Raw genomic sequence first — 9,857 nt, forward strand, 5'->3', positions numbered from 1 at the left:
GCTTCTTTGTTTAGCTTTACCTAACAAATGAAAGGCCTCCTTTTGTTTAGATGGATACAATCTCAGGAAAAATAAAACATAAAACAAACTGTGAGCAAGCATTGGTGGTTCAGTGGTAGAATTCTCGCCTGCCACGCGGGAGACCCGGGTCCGATTCCCGGCCAATGCAGAGGCTGTCTGTTCTGATTGCTTCTTTGTTTAGCTTTACCTAACAAATGAAAGGCCTCCTTTTGTTTAGATGGATACAATCTCAGGAAAAATAAAACATAAAACAGACAGTGAGCAAGCATTGGTGGTTCAGTGGTAGAATTCTCGCCTGCCACGCGGGAGACCCGGGTCCGATTCCCGGCCAATGCAGAGGCTGTCTGTTTTGATTGCTTCTTTGTTTAGCTTTACCTAACAAATGAAAGGCCTCCTTTTGTTTAGATGGATACAATCTCAGGAAAAATAAAACATAAAACAAACTGTGAGCAAGCATTGGTGGTTCAGTGGTAGAATTCTCGCCTGCCACGCGGGAGACCCGGGTCCGATTCCCGGCCAATGCAGAGACTGTACCATTCCAGACAATGGGTCTTTTATTTCAAGCATTACCTTACAAATAAATGTCACAATATTGTTTGGATCGAAACTCTCTCAGGAAAAACAAACAAAAAACAGACTTGGAGCAGGCATTGGTGGTTCAGTGGTAGAATTCTCGCCTGCCACGCGGGAGACCCGGGTCCGATTCCCGGCCAGTGCAGAGACTGTACCATTCCAGACAATGGGTCTTTTATTTCAAGCATTACCTTACAAATAAATGTCACAATATTGTTTGGATCGAAACTCTCTCAGGAAAAACAAACAAAAAACAGACTTGGAGCAGGCATTGGTGGTTCAGTGGTAGAATTCTCGCCTGCCACGCGGGAGACCCGGGTCCGATTCCCGGCCAATGCAGAGGCTGTCTGTTCTGATTGCTTCTTTATTTAGCTTTACCTAACGAATGAAAGGCCTCCATTTGTTTAGATGGAAACAATCTCAGGAAAAATAAAACATAAAACAGACAGTGAGCAAGCATTGGTGGTTCAGTGGTAGAATTCTCGCCTGCCACGCGGGAGACCCGGGTCCGATTCCCGGCCAATGCAGAGGCTGTCTGTTCTGATTGCTTCTTTGTTTAGCTTTACCTAACGAATGAAAGGCCTCCATTTGTTTAGATGGAAACAATCTCAGGAAAAATAAAACATAAAACAGACAGTGAGCAAGCATTGGTGGTTCAGTGGTAGAATTCTCGCCTGCCACGCGGGAGACCCGGGTCCGATTCCCGGCCAATGCAGAGGCTGTCTGTTCTGATTGCTTCTTTGTTTAGCTTTACCTAACAAATGAAAGGCCTCCTTTTGTTTAGATGGATACAATCTCAGGAAAAATAAAACATAAAACAAACTGTGATCAAGCATTGGTGGTTCAGTGGTAGAATTCTCGCCTGCCACGCGGGAGACCCGGGTCCGATTCCCGGCCAATGCAGAGGCTGTCTGTTCTGATTGCTTCTTTGTTTAGCTTTACCTAACAAATGAAAGGCCTCCTTTTGTTTAGATGGATACAATCTCAGGAAAAATAAAACATAAAACAAACTGTGAGCAAGCATTGGTGGTTCAGTGGTAGAATTCTCGCCTGCCACGCGGGAGACCCGGGTCCGATTCCCGGCCAATGCAGAGGCTGTCTGTTCTGATTGCTTCTTTGTTTAGCTTTACCTAACAAATGAAAGGCCTCCTTTTGTTTAGATGGATACAATATCAGGAAAAATAAAACATAAAACAGACAGTGAGCAAGCATTGGTGGTTCAGTGGTAGAATTCTCGCCTGCCACGCGGGAAACCCGGGTCCGATTCCCGGCCAATGCAGAGGCTGTCTGTTCTGATTGCTTCTTTGTTTAGCTTTACCTAACAAATGAAATCCCTCCTTTTGTTTAGATGGAAACAATCTCAGGAAAAATAAAACATAAAACAGACAGTGAGCAAGCATTGGTGGTTCAGTGGTAGAATTCTCGCCTGCCACGCGGGAGACCCGGGTCCGATTCCCGGCCAATGCAGAGGCTGTCTGTTCTGATTGCTTCTTTGTTTAGCTTTACCTAACAAATGAAAGACCTCCTTTTGTTTAGATGGATACAATCCCAGGAAAAACAAAACATAAAACAGACAGTGAGCAAGCATTGGTGGTTCAGTGGTAGAATTCTCGCCTGCCACGCGGGAGACCCGGGTCCGATTCCCGGCCAATGCAGAGACTGTACCATTCCAGACAATGGGTCTTTTATTTCAAGCATTACCTTACAAATAAACGTCACAATATTGTTTGGATCGAAACTCTCTCAGGAAAAACAAACAAAAAACAGACTTGGAGCAGGCATTGGTGGTTCAGTGGTAGAATTCTCGCCTGCCACGCGGGAGACCGGGGTCCGATTCCCGGCCAATGCAGAGGCTGTCTGTTCTGATTGCTTCTTTGTTTAGCTTTACCTAACAAATGAAAGGCCTCCTTTTGTTTAGATGGATACAATCTCAGGAAAAATAAAACATAAAACAAAGTGTGAGCAAGCATTGGTGGTTCAGTGGTAGAATTCTCGCCTGCCGCGCGGGAGACCCGGGTCCGATTCCCGGCCAATGCAGAGGCTGTCTGTTCTGATTGCTTCTTTGTTTAGCTTTACCTAACAAATGAAAGGCCTCCTTTTGTTTAGATGGATACAATCTCAGGAAAAATAAAACATAAAACAAACTGTGAGCAAGCATTGGTGGTTCAGTGGTAGAATTCTCGCCTGCCACGCGGGAGACCCGGGTCCGATTCCCGGCCAATGCAGAGGCTGTCTGTTCTGATTGCTTCTTTGTTTAGCTTTACCTAACAAATGAAAGGCCTCCTTTTGTTTAGATGGATACAATCTCAGGAAAAATAAAACATAAAACAGACAGTGAGCAAGCATTGGTGGTTCAGTGGTAGAATTCTCGCCTGCCACGCGGGAGACCCGGGTCCGATTCCCGGCCAATGCAGAGGCTGTCTGTTCTGATTGCTTCTTTGTTTAGCTTTACCTAACAAATGAAAGGCCTCCTTTTGTTTAGATGGATACAATCTCAGGAAAAATAAAACATAAAACAGACAGTGAGCAAGCATTGGTGGTTCAGTGGTAGAATTCTCGCCTGCCACGCGGGAGACCCGGGTCCGATTCCCGGCCAATGCAGAGGCTGTCTGTTCTGATTGCTTCTTTGTTTAGCTTTACCTAACAAATGAAAGGCCTCCTTTTGTTTAGATGGATACAATCTCAGGAAAAATAAAACATAAAACAGACAGTGAGCAAGCATTGGTGGTTCAGTGGTAGAATTCTCGCCTGCCACGCGGGAGACCCGGGTCCGATTCCCGGCCAATGCAGAGGCTGTCTGTTCTGATTGCTTCTTTGTTTAGCTTTACCTAACAAATGAAAGGCCTCCTTTTGTTTAGATGGATACAATCTCAGGAAAAATAAAACATAAAACAAACTGTGAGCAAGCATTGGTGGTTCAGTGGTAGAATTCTCGCCTGCCACGCGGGAGACCCAGGTCCGATTCCCGGCCAATGCAGAGACTGTACCATTCCAGACAATGGGTCTTTTATTTCAAGCATTACCTTACAAATAAATGTCACAATATTGTTTGGATCGAAACTCTCTCAGGAAAAACAAACAAAAAACAGACTTGGAGCAGGCATTGGTGGTTCAGTGGTAGAATTCTCGCCTGCCACGCGGGAGACCCGGGTCCGATTCCCGGCCAGTGCAGAGACTGTACCATTCCAGACAATGGGTCTTTTATTTCAAGCATTACCTTACAAATAAATGTCACAATATTGTTTGGATCGAAACTCTCTCAGGAAAAACAAACAAAAAACAGACTTGGAGCAGGCATTGGTGGTTCAGTGGTAGAATTCTCGCCTGCCACGCGGGAGACCCGGGTCCGATTCCCGGCCAATGCAGAGGCTGTCTGTTCTGATTGCTTCTTTATTTAGCTTTACCTAACGAATGAAAGGCCTCCATTTGTTTAGATGGAAACAATCTCAGGAAAAATAAAACATAAAACAGACAGTGAGCAAGCATTGGTGGTTCAGTGGTAGAATTCTCGCCTGCCACGCGGGAGACCCGGGTCCGATTCCCGGCCAATGCAGAGGCTGTCTGTTCTGATTGCTTCTTTGTTTAGCTTTACCTAACAAATGAAAGGCCTCCTTTTGTTTAGATGGATACAATCTCAGGAAAAATAAAACATAAAACAAACTGTGAGCAAGCATTGGTGGTTCAGTGGTAGAATTCTCGCCTGCCACGCGGGAGACCCGGGTCCGATTCCCGGCCAATGCAGAGGCTGTCTGTTCTGATTGCTTCTTTGTTTAGCTTTACCTAACAAATGAAAGGCCTCCTTTTGTTTAGATGGATACAATATCAGGAAAAATAAAACATAAAACAGACAGTGAGCAAGCATTGGTGGTTCAGTGGTAGAATTCTCGCCTGCCACGCGGGAAACCCGGGTCCGATTCCCGGCCAATGCAGAGGCTGTCTGTTCTGATTGCTTCTTTGTTTAGCTTTACCTAACAAATGAAATCCCTCCTTTTGTTTAGATGGAAACAATCTCAGGAAAAATAAAACATAAAACAGACAGTGAGCAAGCATTGGTGGTTCAGTGGTAGAATTCTCGCCTGCCACGGGGGAGACCCGGGTCTGATTCCCGGCCAATGCAGAGGCTGTCTGTTCTGATTGCTTCTTTGTTTAGCTTTACCTAACAAATGAAAGACCTCCTTTTGTTTAGATGGATACAATCCCAGGAAAAACAAAACATAAAACAGACAGTGAGCAAGCATTGGTGGTTCAGTGGTAGAATTCTCGCCTGCCACGCGGGAGACCCGGGTCCGATTCCCGGCCAATGCAGAGACTGTACCATTCCAGACAATGGGTCTTTTATTTCAAGCATTACCATACAAATAAACGTCACAATATTGTTTGGATCGAAACTCTCTCAGGAAAAACAAACAAAAAACAGACTTGGAGCAGGCATTGGTGGTTCAGTGGTAGAATTCTCGCCTGCCACGCGGGAGACCGGGGTCCGATTCCCGGCCAATGCAGAGGCTGTCTGTTCTGATTGCTTCTTTGTTTAGCTTTACCTAACAAATGAAAGGCCTCCTTTTGTTTAGATGGATACAATCTCAGGAAAAATAAAACATAAAACAAAGTGTGAGCAAGCATTGGTGGTTCAGTGGTAGAATTCTCGCCTGCCGCGCGGGAGACCCGGGTCCGATTCCCGGCCAATGCAGAGGCTGTCTGTTCTGATTGCTTCTTTGTTTAGCTTTACCTAACAAATGAAAGGCCTCCTTTTGTTTAGATGGATACAATCTCAGGAAAAATAAAACATAAAACAAACTGTGAGCAAGCATTGGTGGTTCAGTGGTAGAATTCTCGCCTGCCACGCGGGAGACCCGGGTCCGATTCCCGGCCAATGCAGAGGCTGTCTGTTCTGATTGCTTCTTTGTTTAGCTTTACCTAACAAATGAAAGGCCTCCTTTTGTTTAGATGGATACAATCTCAGGAAAAATAAAACATAAAACAAACTGTGAGCAAGCATTGGTGGTTCAGTGGTAGAATTCTCGCCTGCCACGCGGGAGACCCGGGTCCGATTCCCGGCCAATGCAGAGGCTGTCTGTTCTGATTGCTTCTTTGTTTAGCTTTACCTAACAAATGAAAGGCCTCCTTTTGTTTAGATGGATACAATCTCAGGAAAAATAAAACATAAAACAGACAGTGAGCAAGCATTGGTGGTTCAGTGGTAGAATTCTCGCCTGCCACGCGGGAGACCCGGGTCCGATTCCCGGCCAATGCAGAGGCTGTCTGTTCTGATTGCTTCTTTGTTTAGCTTTACCTAACAAATGAAAGGCCTCCTTTTGTTTAGATGGATACAATCTCAGGAAAAATAAAACATAAAACAGACAGTGAGCAAGCATTGGTGGTTCAGTGGTAGAATTCTCGCCTGCCACGCGGGAGACCCGGGTCCGATTCCCGGCCAATGCAGAGGCTGTCTGTTCTGATTGCTTCTTTGTTTAGCTTTACCTAACAAATGAAAGGCCTCCTTTTGTTTAGATGGATACAATCTCAGGAAAAATAAAACATAAAACAAACTGTGAGCAAGCATTGGTGGTTCAGTGGTAGAATTCTCGCCTGCCACGCGGGAGACCCAGGTCCGATTCCCGGCCAATGCAGAGACTGTACCATTCCAGACAATGGGTCTTTTATTTCAAGCATTACCTTACAAATAAATGTCACAATATTGTTTGGATCGAAACTCTCTCAGGAAAAACAAACAAAAAACAGACTTGGAACAGGCATTGGTGGTTCAGTGGTAGAATTCTCGCCTGCCACGCGGGAGACCCGGGTCCGATTCCCGGCCAGTGCAGAGACTGTACCATTCCAGACAATGGGTCTTTTATTTCAAGCATTACCTTACAAATAAATGTCACAATATTGTTTGGATCGAAACTCTCTCAGGAAAAACAAACAAAAAACAGACTTGGAGCAGGCATTGGTGGTTCAGTGGTAGAATTCTCGCCTGCCACGCGGGAGACCCGGGTCCGATTCCCGGCCAATGCAGAGGCTGTCTGTTCTGATTGCTTCTTTATTTAGCTTTACCTAACGAATGAAAGGCCTCCATTTGTTTAGATGGAAACAATCTCAGGAAAAATAAAACATAAAACAGACAGTGAGCAAGCATTGGTGGTTCAGTGGTAGAATTCTCGCCTGCCACGCGGGAGACCCGGGTCCGATTCCCGGCCAATGCAGAGGCTGTCTGTTCTGATTGCTTCTTTGTTTAGCTTTACCTAACAAATGAAAGGCCTCCTTTTGTTTAGATGGATACAATCTCAGGAAAAATAAAACATAAAACAAACTGTGAGCAAGCATTGGTGGTTCAGTGGTAGAATTCTCGCCTGCCACGCGGGAGACCCGGGTCCGATTCCCGGCCAATGCAGAGGCTGTCTGTTCTGATTGCTTCTTTGTTTAGCTTTACCTAACAAATGAAAGGCCTCCTTTTGTTTAGATGGATACAATATCAGGAAAAATAAAACATAAAACAGACAGTGAGCAAGCATTGGTGGTTCAGTGGTAGAATTCTCGCCTGCCACGCGGGAAACCCGGGTCCGATTCCCGGCCAATGCAGAGGCTGTCTGTTCTGATTGCTTCTTTGTTTAGCTTTACCTAACAAATGAAATCCCTCCTTTTGTTTAGATGGAAACAATCTCAGGAAAAATAAAACATAAAACAGACAGTGAGCAAGCATTGGTGGTTCAGTGGTAGAATTCTCGCCTGCCACGCGGGAGACCCGGGTCTGATTCCCGGCCAATGCAGAGGCTGTCTGTTCTGATTGCTTCTTTGTTTAGCTTTACCTAACAAATGAAAGACCTCCTTTTGTTTAGATGGATACAATCCCAGGAAAAACAAAACATAAAACAGACAGTGAGCAAGCATTGGTGGTTCAGTGGTAGAATTCTCGCCTGCCACGCGGGAGACCCGGGTCCGATTCCCGGCCAATGCAGAGACTGTACCATTCCAGACAATGGGTCTTTTATTTCAAGCATTACCATACAAATAAACGTCACAATATTGTTTGGATCGAAACTCTCTCAGGAAAAACAAACAAAAAACAGACTTGGAGCAGGCATTGGTGGTTCAGTGGTAGAATTCTCGCCTGCCACGCGGGAGACCGGGGTCCGATTCCCGGCCAATGCAGAGGCTGTCTGTTCTGATTGCTTCTTTGTTTAGCTTTACCTAACAAATGAAAGGCCTCCTTTTGTTTAGATGGATACAATCTCAGGAAAAATAAAACATAAAACAAAGTGTGAGCAAGCATTGGTGGTTCAGTGGTAGAATTCTCGCCTGCCGCGCGGGAGACCCGGGTCCGATTCCCGGCCAATGCAGAGGCTGTCTGTTCTGATTGCTTCTTTGTTTAGCTTTACCTAACAAATGAAAGGCCTCCTTTTGTTTAGATGGATACAATCTCAGGAAAAATAAAACATAAAACAAACTGTGAGCAAGCATTGGTGGTTCAGTGGTAGAATTCTCGCCTGCCACGCGGGAGACCCGGGTCCGATTCCCGGCCAATGCAGAGGCTGTCTGTTCTGATTGCTTCTTTGTTTAGCTTTACCTAACAAATGAAAGGCCTCCTTTTGTTTAGATGGATACAATCTCAGGAAAAATAAAACATAAAACAGACAGTGAGCAAGCATTGGTGGTTCAGTGGTAGAATTCTCGCCTGCCACGCGGGAGACCCGGGTCCGATTCCCGGCCAATGCAGAGGCTGTCTGTTCTGATTGCTTCTTTGTTTAGCTTTACCTAACAAATGAAAGGCCTCCTTTTGTTTAGATGGATACAATCTCAGGAAAAATAAAACATAAAACAGACAGTGAGCAAGCATTGGTGGTTCAGTGGTAGAATTCTCGCCTGCCACGCGGGAGACCCGGGTCCGATTCCCGGCCAATGCAGAGGCTGTCTGTTCTGATTGCTTCTTTGTTTAGCTTTACCTAACAAATGAAAGGCCTCCTTTTGTTTAGATGGATACAATCTCAGGAAAAATAAAACATAAAACAAACTGTGAGCAAGCATTGGTGGTTCAGTGGTAGAATTCTCGCCTGCCACGCGGGAGACCCAGGTCCGATTCCCGGCCAATGCAGAGACTGTACCATTCCAGACAATGGGTCTTTTATTTCAAGCATTACCTTACAAATAAATGTCACAATATTGTTTGGATCGAAACTCTCTCAGGAAAAACAAACAAAAAACAGACTTGGAGCAGGCATTGGTGGTTCAGTGGTAGAATTCTCGCCTGCCACGCGGGAGACCCGAGTCCGATTCCCGGCCAATGCAGAGGCTGTCTGTTCTGATTGCTTCTTTGTTTAGCTTTACCTAACGAATGAAAGGCCTCCATTTGTTTAGATGGAAACAATCTCAGGAAAAATAAAACATAAAACAGACAGTGAGCAAGCATTGGTGGTTCAGTGGTAGAATTCTCGCCTGCCACGCGGGAGACCCGGGTCCGATTCCCGGCCAATGCAGAGGCTGTCTGTTCTGATTGCTTCTTTGTTTAGCTTTACCTAACAAATGAAAGGCCTCATTTTGTTTAGATGGATACAATCTCAGGAAAAATAAAACATAAAACAAACTGTGAGCAAGCATTGGTGGTTCAGTGGTAGAATTCTCGCCTGCCACGCGGGAGACCCGGGTCCGATTCCCGGCCAATGCAGAGGCTGTCTGTTCTGATTGCTTCTTTGTTTAGCTTTACCTAACAAATGAAAGGCCTCCTTTTGTTTAGATGGATACAATCTCAGGAAAAATAAAACATAAAACAAACTGTGAGCAAGCATTGGTGGTTCAGTGGTAGAATTCTCGCCTGCCACGCGGGAGACCCGGGTCCGATTCCCGGCCAATGCAGAGGCTGTCTGTTCTGATTGCTTCTTTGTTTAGCTTTACCTAACAAATGAAAGGCCTCCTTTTGTTTAGATGGATACAATCTCAGGAAAAATAAAACATAAAACAAACTGTGAGCAAGCATTGGTGGTTCAGTGGTAGAATTCTCGCCTGCCACGCGGGAGACCCGGGTCCGATTCCCGGCCAATGCAGAGGCTGTCTGTTCTGATTGCTTCTTTGTTTAGCTTAACCTAACAAATGAAAGTCCTCCTTTTGTTTAGATGGATACAATCTCAGGAAAAATAAAACATAAAACAAACTGTGAGCAAGCATTGGTGGTTCAGTGGTAGAATTCTCGCCTGCCACGCGGGAGACCCGGATCCGATTCCCGGCCAATGCAGAGGCTGTCTGTTCTGATTGCTTCTTTGTTTAGCTTTACC

The 9,857-nt window shown here is 45.4% G+C and overlaps 33 non-coding genes across 33 annotated transcripts; all 33 read left to right on the forward strand.

Annotated features, from left to right (window-relative positions):
• The first annotated feature begins 98 nt into the window (after positions 1-98).
• On the forward strand, positions 99-169 carry trnag-gcc (transfer RNA glycine (anticodon GCC)). Its single transcript has one exon. It is a non-coding gene; the product is annotated as a tRNA-Gly (tRNA).
• A 117-nt stretch (positions 170-286) lies between these two features.
• Positions 287-357, forward strand: trnag-gcc (transfer RNA glycine (anticodon GCC)). The gene has a single exon. It is a non-coding gene; the product is annotated as a tRNA-Gly (tRNA).
• A 117-nt stretch (positions 358-474) lies between these two features.
• On the forward strand, positions 475-545 carry trnag-gcc (transfer RNA glycine (anticodon GCC)). The gene has a single exon. It is a non-coding gene; the product is annotated as a tRNA-Gly (tRNA).
• Positions 546-862: 317 nt separating this feature from the next.
• trnag-gcc (transfer RNA glycine (anticodon GCC)) lies at positions 863-933 on the forward strand. Its single transcript has one exon. It is a non-coding gene; the product is annotated as a tRNA-Gly (tRNA).
• A 117-nt stretch (positions 934-1,050) lies between these two features.
• Positions 1,051-1,121, forward strand: trnag-gcc (transfer RNA glycine (anticodon GCC)). Its single transcript has one exon. It is a non-coding gene; the product is annotated as a tRNA-Gly (tRNA).
• Positions 1,122-1,238: 117 nt separating this feature from the next.
• trnag-gcc (transfer RNA glycine (anticodon GCC)) lies at positions 1,239-1,309 on the forward strand. Its single transcript has one exon. It is a non-coding gene; the product is annotated as a tRNA-Gly (tRNA).
• Positions 1,310-1,426: 117 nt separating this feature from the next.
• trnag-gcc (transfer RNA glycine (anticodon GCC)) lies at positions 1,427-1,497 on the forward strand. Its single transcript has one exon. It is a non-coding gene; the product is annotated as a tRNA-Gly (tRNA).
• A 117-nt stretch (positions 1,498-1,614) lies between these two features.
• On the forward strand, positions 1,615-1,685 carry trnag-gcc (transfer RNA glycine (anticodon GCC)). Its single transcript has one exon. It is a non-coding gene; the product is annotated as a tRNA-Gly (tRNA).
• A 305-nt stretch (positions 1,686-1,990) lies between these two features.
• On the forward strand, positions 1,991-2,061 carry trnag-gcc (transfer RNA glycine (anticodon GCC)). The gene has a single exon. It is a non-coding gene; the product is annotated as a tRNA-Gly (tRNA).
• Positions 2,062-2,178: 117 nt separating this feature from the next.
• On the forward strand, positions 2,179-2,249 carry trnag-gcc (transfer RNA glycine (anticodon GCC)). Its single transcript has one exon. It is a non-coding gene; the product is annotated as a tRNA-Gly (tRNA).
• Positions 2,250-2,748: 499 nt separating this feature from the next.
• On the forward strand, positions 2,749-2,819 carry trnag-gcc (transfer RNA glycine (anticodon GCC)). The gene has a single exon. It is a non-coding gene; the product is annotated as a tRNA-Gly (tRNA).
• Positions 2,820-2,936: 117 nt separating this feature from the next.
• trnag-gcc (transfer RNA glycine (anticodon GCC)) lies at positions 2,937-3,007 on the forward strand. The gene has a single exon. It is a non-coding gene; the product is annotated as a tRNA-Gly (tRNA).
• Positions 3,008-3,124: 117 nt separating this feature from the next.
• trnag-gcc (transfer RNA glycine (anticodon GCC)) lies at positions 3,125-3,195 on the forward strand. The gene has a single exon. It is a non-coding gene; the product is annotated as a tRNA-Gly (tRNA).
• A 117-nt stretch (positions 3,196-3,312) lies between these two features.
• Positions 3,313-3,383, forward strand: trnag-gcc (transfer RNA glycine (anticodon GCC)). The gene has a single exon. It is a non-coding gene; the product is annotated as a tRNA-Gly (tRNA).
• A 505-nt stretch (positions 3,384-3,888) lies between these two features.
• Positions 3,889-3,959, forward strand: trnag-gcc (transfer RNA glycine (anticodon GCC)). Its single transcript has one exon. It is a non-coding gene; the product is annotated as a tRNA-Gly (tRNA).
• Positions 3,960-4,076: 117 nt separating this feature from the next.
• Positions 4,077-4,147, forward strand: trnag-gcc (transfer RNA glycine (anticodon GCC)). The gene has a single exon. It is a non-coding gene; the product is annotated as a tRNA-Gly (tRNA).
• A 117-nt stretch (positions 4,148-4,264) lies between these two features.
• Positions 4,265-4,335, forward strand: trnag-gcc (transfer RNA glycine (anticodon GCC)). The gene has a single exon. It is a non-coding gene; the product is annotated as a tRNA-Gly (tRNA).
• Positions 4,336-4,828: 493 nt separating this feature from the next.
• trnag-gcc (transfer RNA glycine (anticodon GCC)) lies at positions 4,829-4,899 on the forward strand. The gene has a single exon. It is a non-coding gene; the product is annotated as a tRNA-Gly (tRNA).
• Positions 4,900-5,398: 499 nt separating this feature from the next.
• trnag-gcc (transfer RNA glycine (anticodon GCC)) lies at positions 5,399-5,469 on the forward strand. The gene has a single exon. It is a non-coding gene; the product is annotated as a tRNA-Gly (tRNA).
• Positions 5,470-5,586: 117 nt separating this feature from the next.
• Positions 5,587-5,657, forward strand: trnag-gcc (transfer RNA glycine (anticodon GCC)). Its single transcript has one exon. It is a non-coding gene; the product is annotated as a tRNA-Gly (tRNA).
• A 117-nt stretch (positions 5,658-5,774) lies between these two features.
• trnag-gcc (transfer RNA glycine (anticodon GCC)) lies at positions 5,775-5,845 on the forward strand. The gene has a single exon. It is a non-coding gene; the product is annotated as a tRNA-Gly (tRNA).
• A 117-nt stretch (positions 5,846-5,962) lies between these two features.
• Positions 5,963-6,033, forward strand: trnag-gcc (transfer RNA glycine (anticodon GCC)). Its single transcript has one exon. It is a non-coding gene; the product is annotated as a tRNA-Gly (tRNA).
• A 505-nt stretch (positions 6,034-6,538) lies between these two features.
• On the forward strand, positions 6,539-6,609 carry trnag-gcc (transfer RNA glycine (anticodon GCC)). The gene has a single exon. It is a non-coding gene; the product is annotated as a tRNA-Gly (tRNA).
• A 117-nt stretch (positions 6,610-6,726) lies between these two features.
• Positions 6,727-6,797, forward strand: trnag-gcc (transfer RNA glycine (anticodon GCC)). Its single transcript has one exon. It is a non-coding gene; the product is annotated as a tRNA-Gly (tRNA).
• A 117-nt stretch (positions 6,798-6,914) lies between these two features.
• On the forward strand, positions 6,915-6,985 carry trnag-gcc (transfer RNA glycine (anticodon GCC)). The gene has a single exon. It is a non-coding gene; the product is annotated as a tRNA-Gly (tRNA).
• A 493-nt stretch (positions 6,986-7,478) lies between these two features.
• Positions 7,479-7,549, forward strand: trnag-gcc (transfer RNA glycine (anticodon GCC)). Its single transcript has one exon. It is a non-coding gene; the product is annotated as a tRNA-Gly (tRNA).
• A 499-nt stretch (positions 7,550-8,048) lies between these two features.
• On the forward strand, positions 8,049-8,119 carry trnag-gcc (transfer RNA glycine (anticodon GCC)). Its single transcript has one exon. It is a non-coding gene; the product is annotated as a tRNA-Gly (tRNA).
• A 117-nt stretch (positions 8,120-8,236) lies between these two features.
• trnag-gcc (transfer RNA glycine (anticodon GCC)) lies at positions 8,237-8,307 on the forward strand. Its single transcript has one exon. It is a non-coding gene; the product is annotated as a tRNA-Gly (tRNA).
• A 117-nt stretch (positions 8,308-8,424) lies between these two features.
• On the forward strand, positions 8,425-8,495 carry trnag-gcc (transfer RNA glycine (anticodon GCC)). The gene has a single exon. It is a non-coding gene; the product is annotated as a tRNA-Gly (tRNA).
• Positions 8,496-8,994: 499 nt separating this feature from the next.
• On the forward strand, positions 8,995-9,065 carry trnag-gcc (transfer RNA glycine (anticodon GCC)). Its single transcript has one exon. It is a non-coding gene; the product is annotated as a tRNA-Gly (tRNA).
• Positions 9,066-9,182: 117 nt separating this feature from the next.
• On the forward strand, positions 9,183-9,253 carry trnag-gcc (transfer RNA glycine (anticodon GCC)). Its single transcript has one exon. It is a non-coding gene; the product is annotated as a tRNA-Gly (tRNA).
• Positions 9,254-9,370: 117 nt separating this feature from the next.
• trnag-gcc (transfer RNA glycine (anticodon GCC)) lies at positions 9,371-9,441 on the forward strand. Its single transcript has one exon. It is a non-coding gene; the product is annotated as a tRNA-Gly (tRNA).
• A 117-nt stretch (positions 9,442-9,558) lies between these two features.
• trnag-gcc (transfer RNA glycine (anticodon GCC)) lies at positions 9,559-9,629 on the forward strand. The gene has a single exon. It is a non-coding gene; the product is annotated as a tRNA-Gly (tRNA).
• Positions 9,630-9,857: the final 228 nt, after the last annotated feature.

This window comes from Brachyhypopomus gauderio, chromosome 19, assembly GCF_052324685.1.
Source record: "Brachyhypopomus gauderio isolate BG-103 chromosome 19, BGAUD_0.2, whole genome shotgun sequence".
Classification (NCBI taxonomy): Eukaryota; Metazoa; Chordata; class Actinopteri; order Gymnotiformes; family Hypopomidae; genus Brachyhypopomus; species Brachyhypopomus gauderio.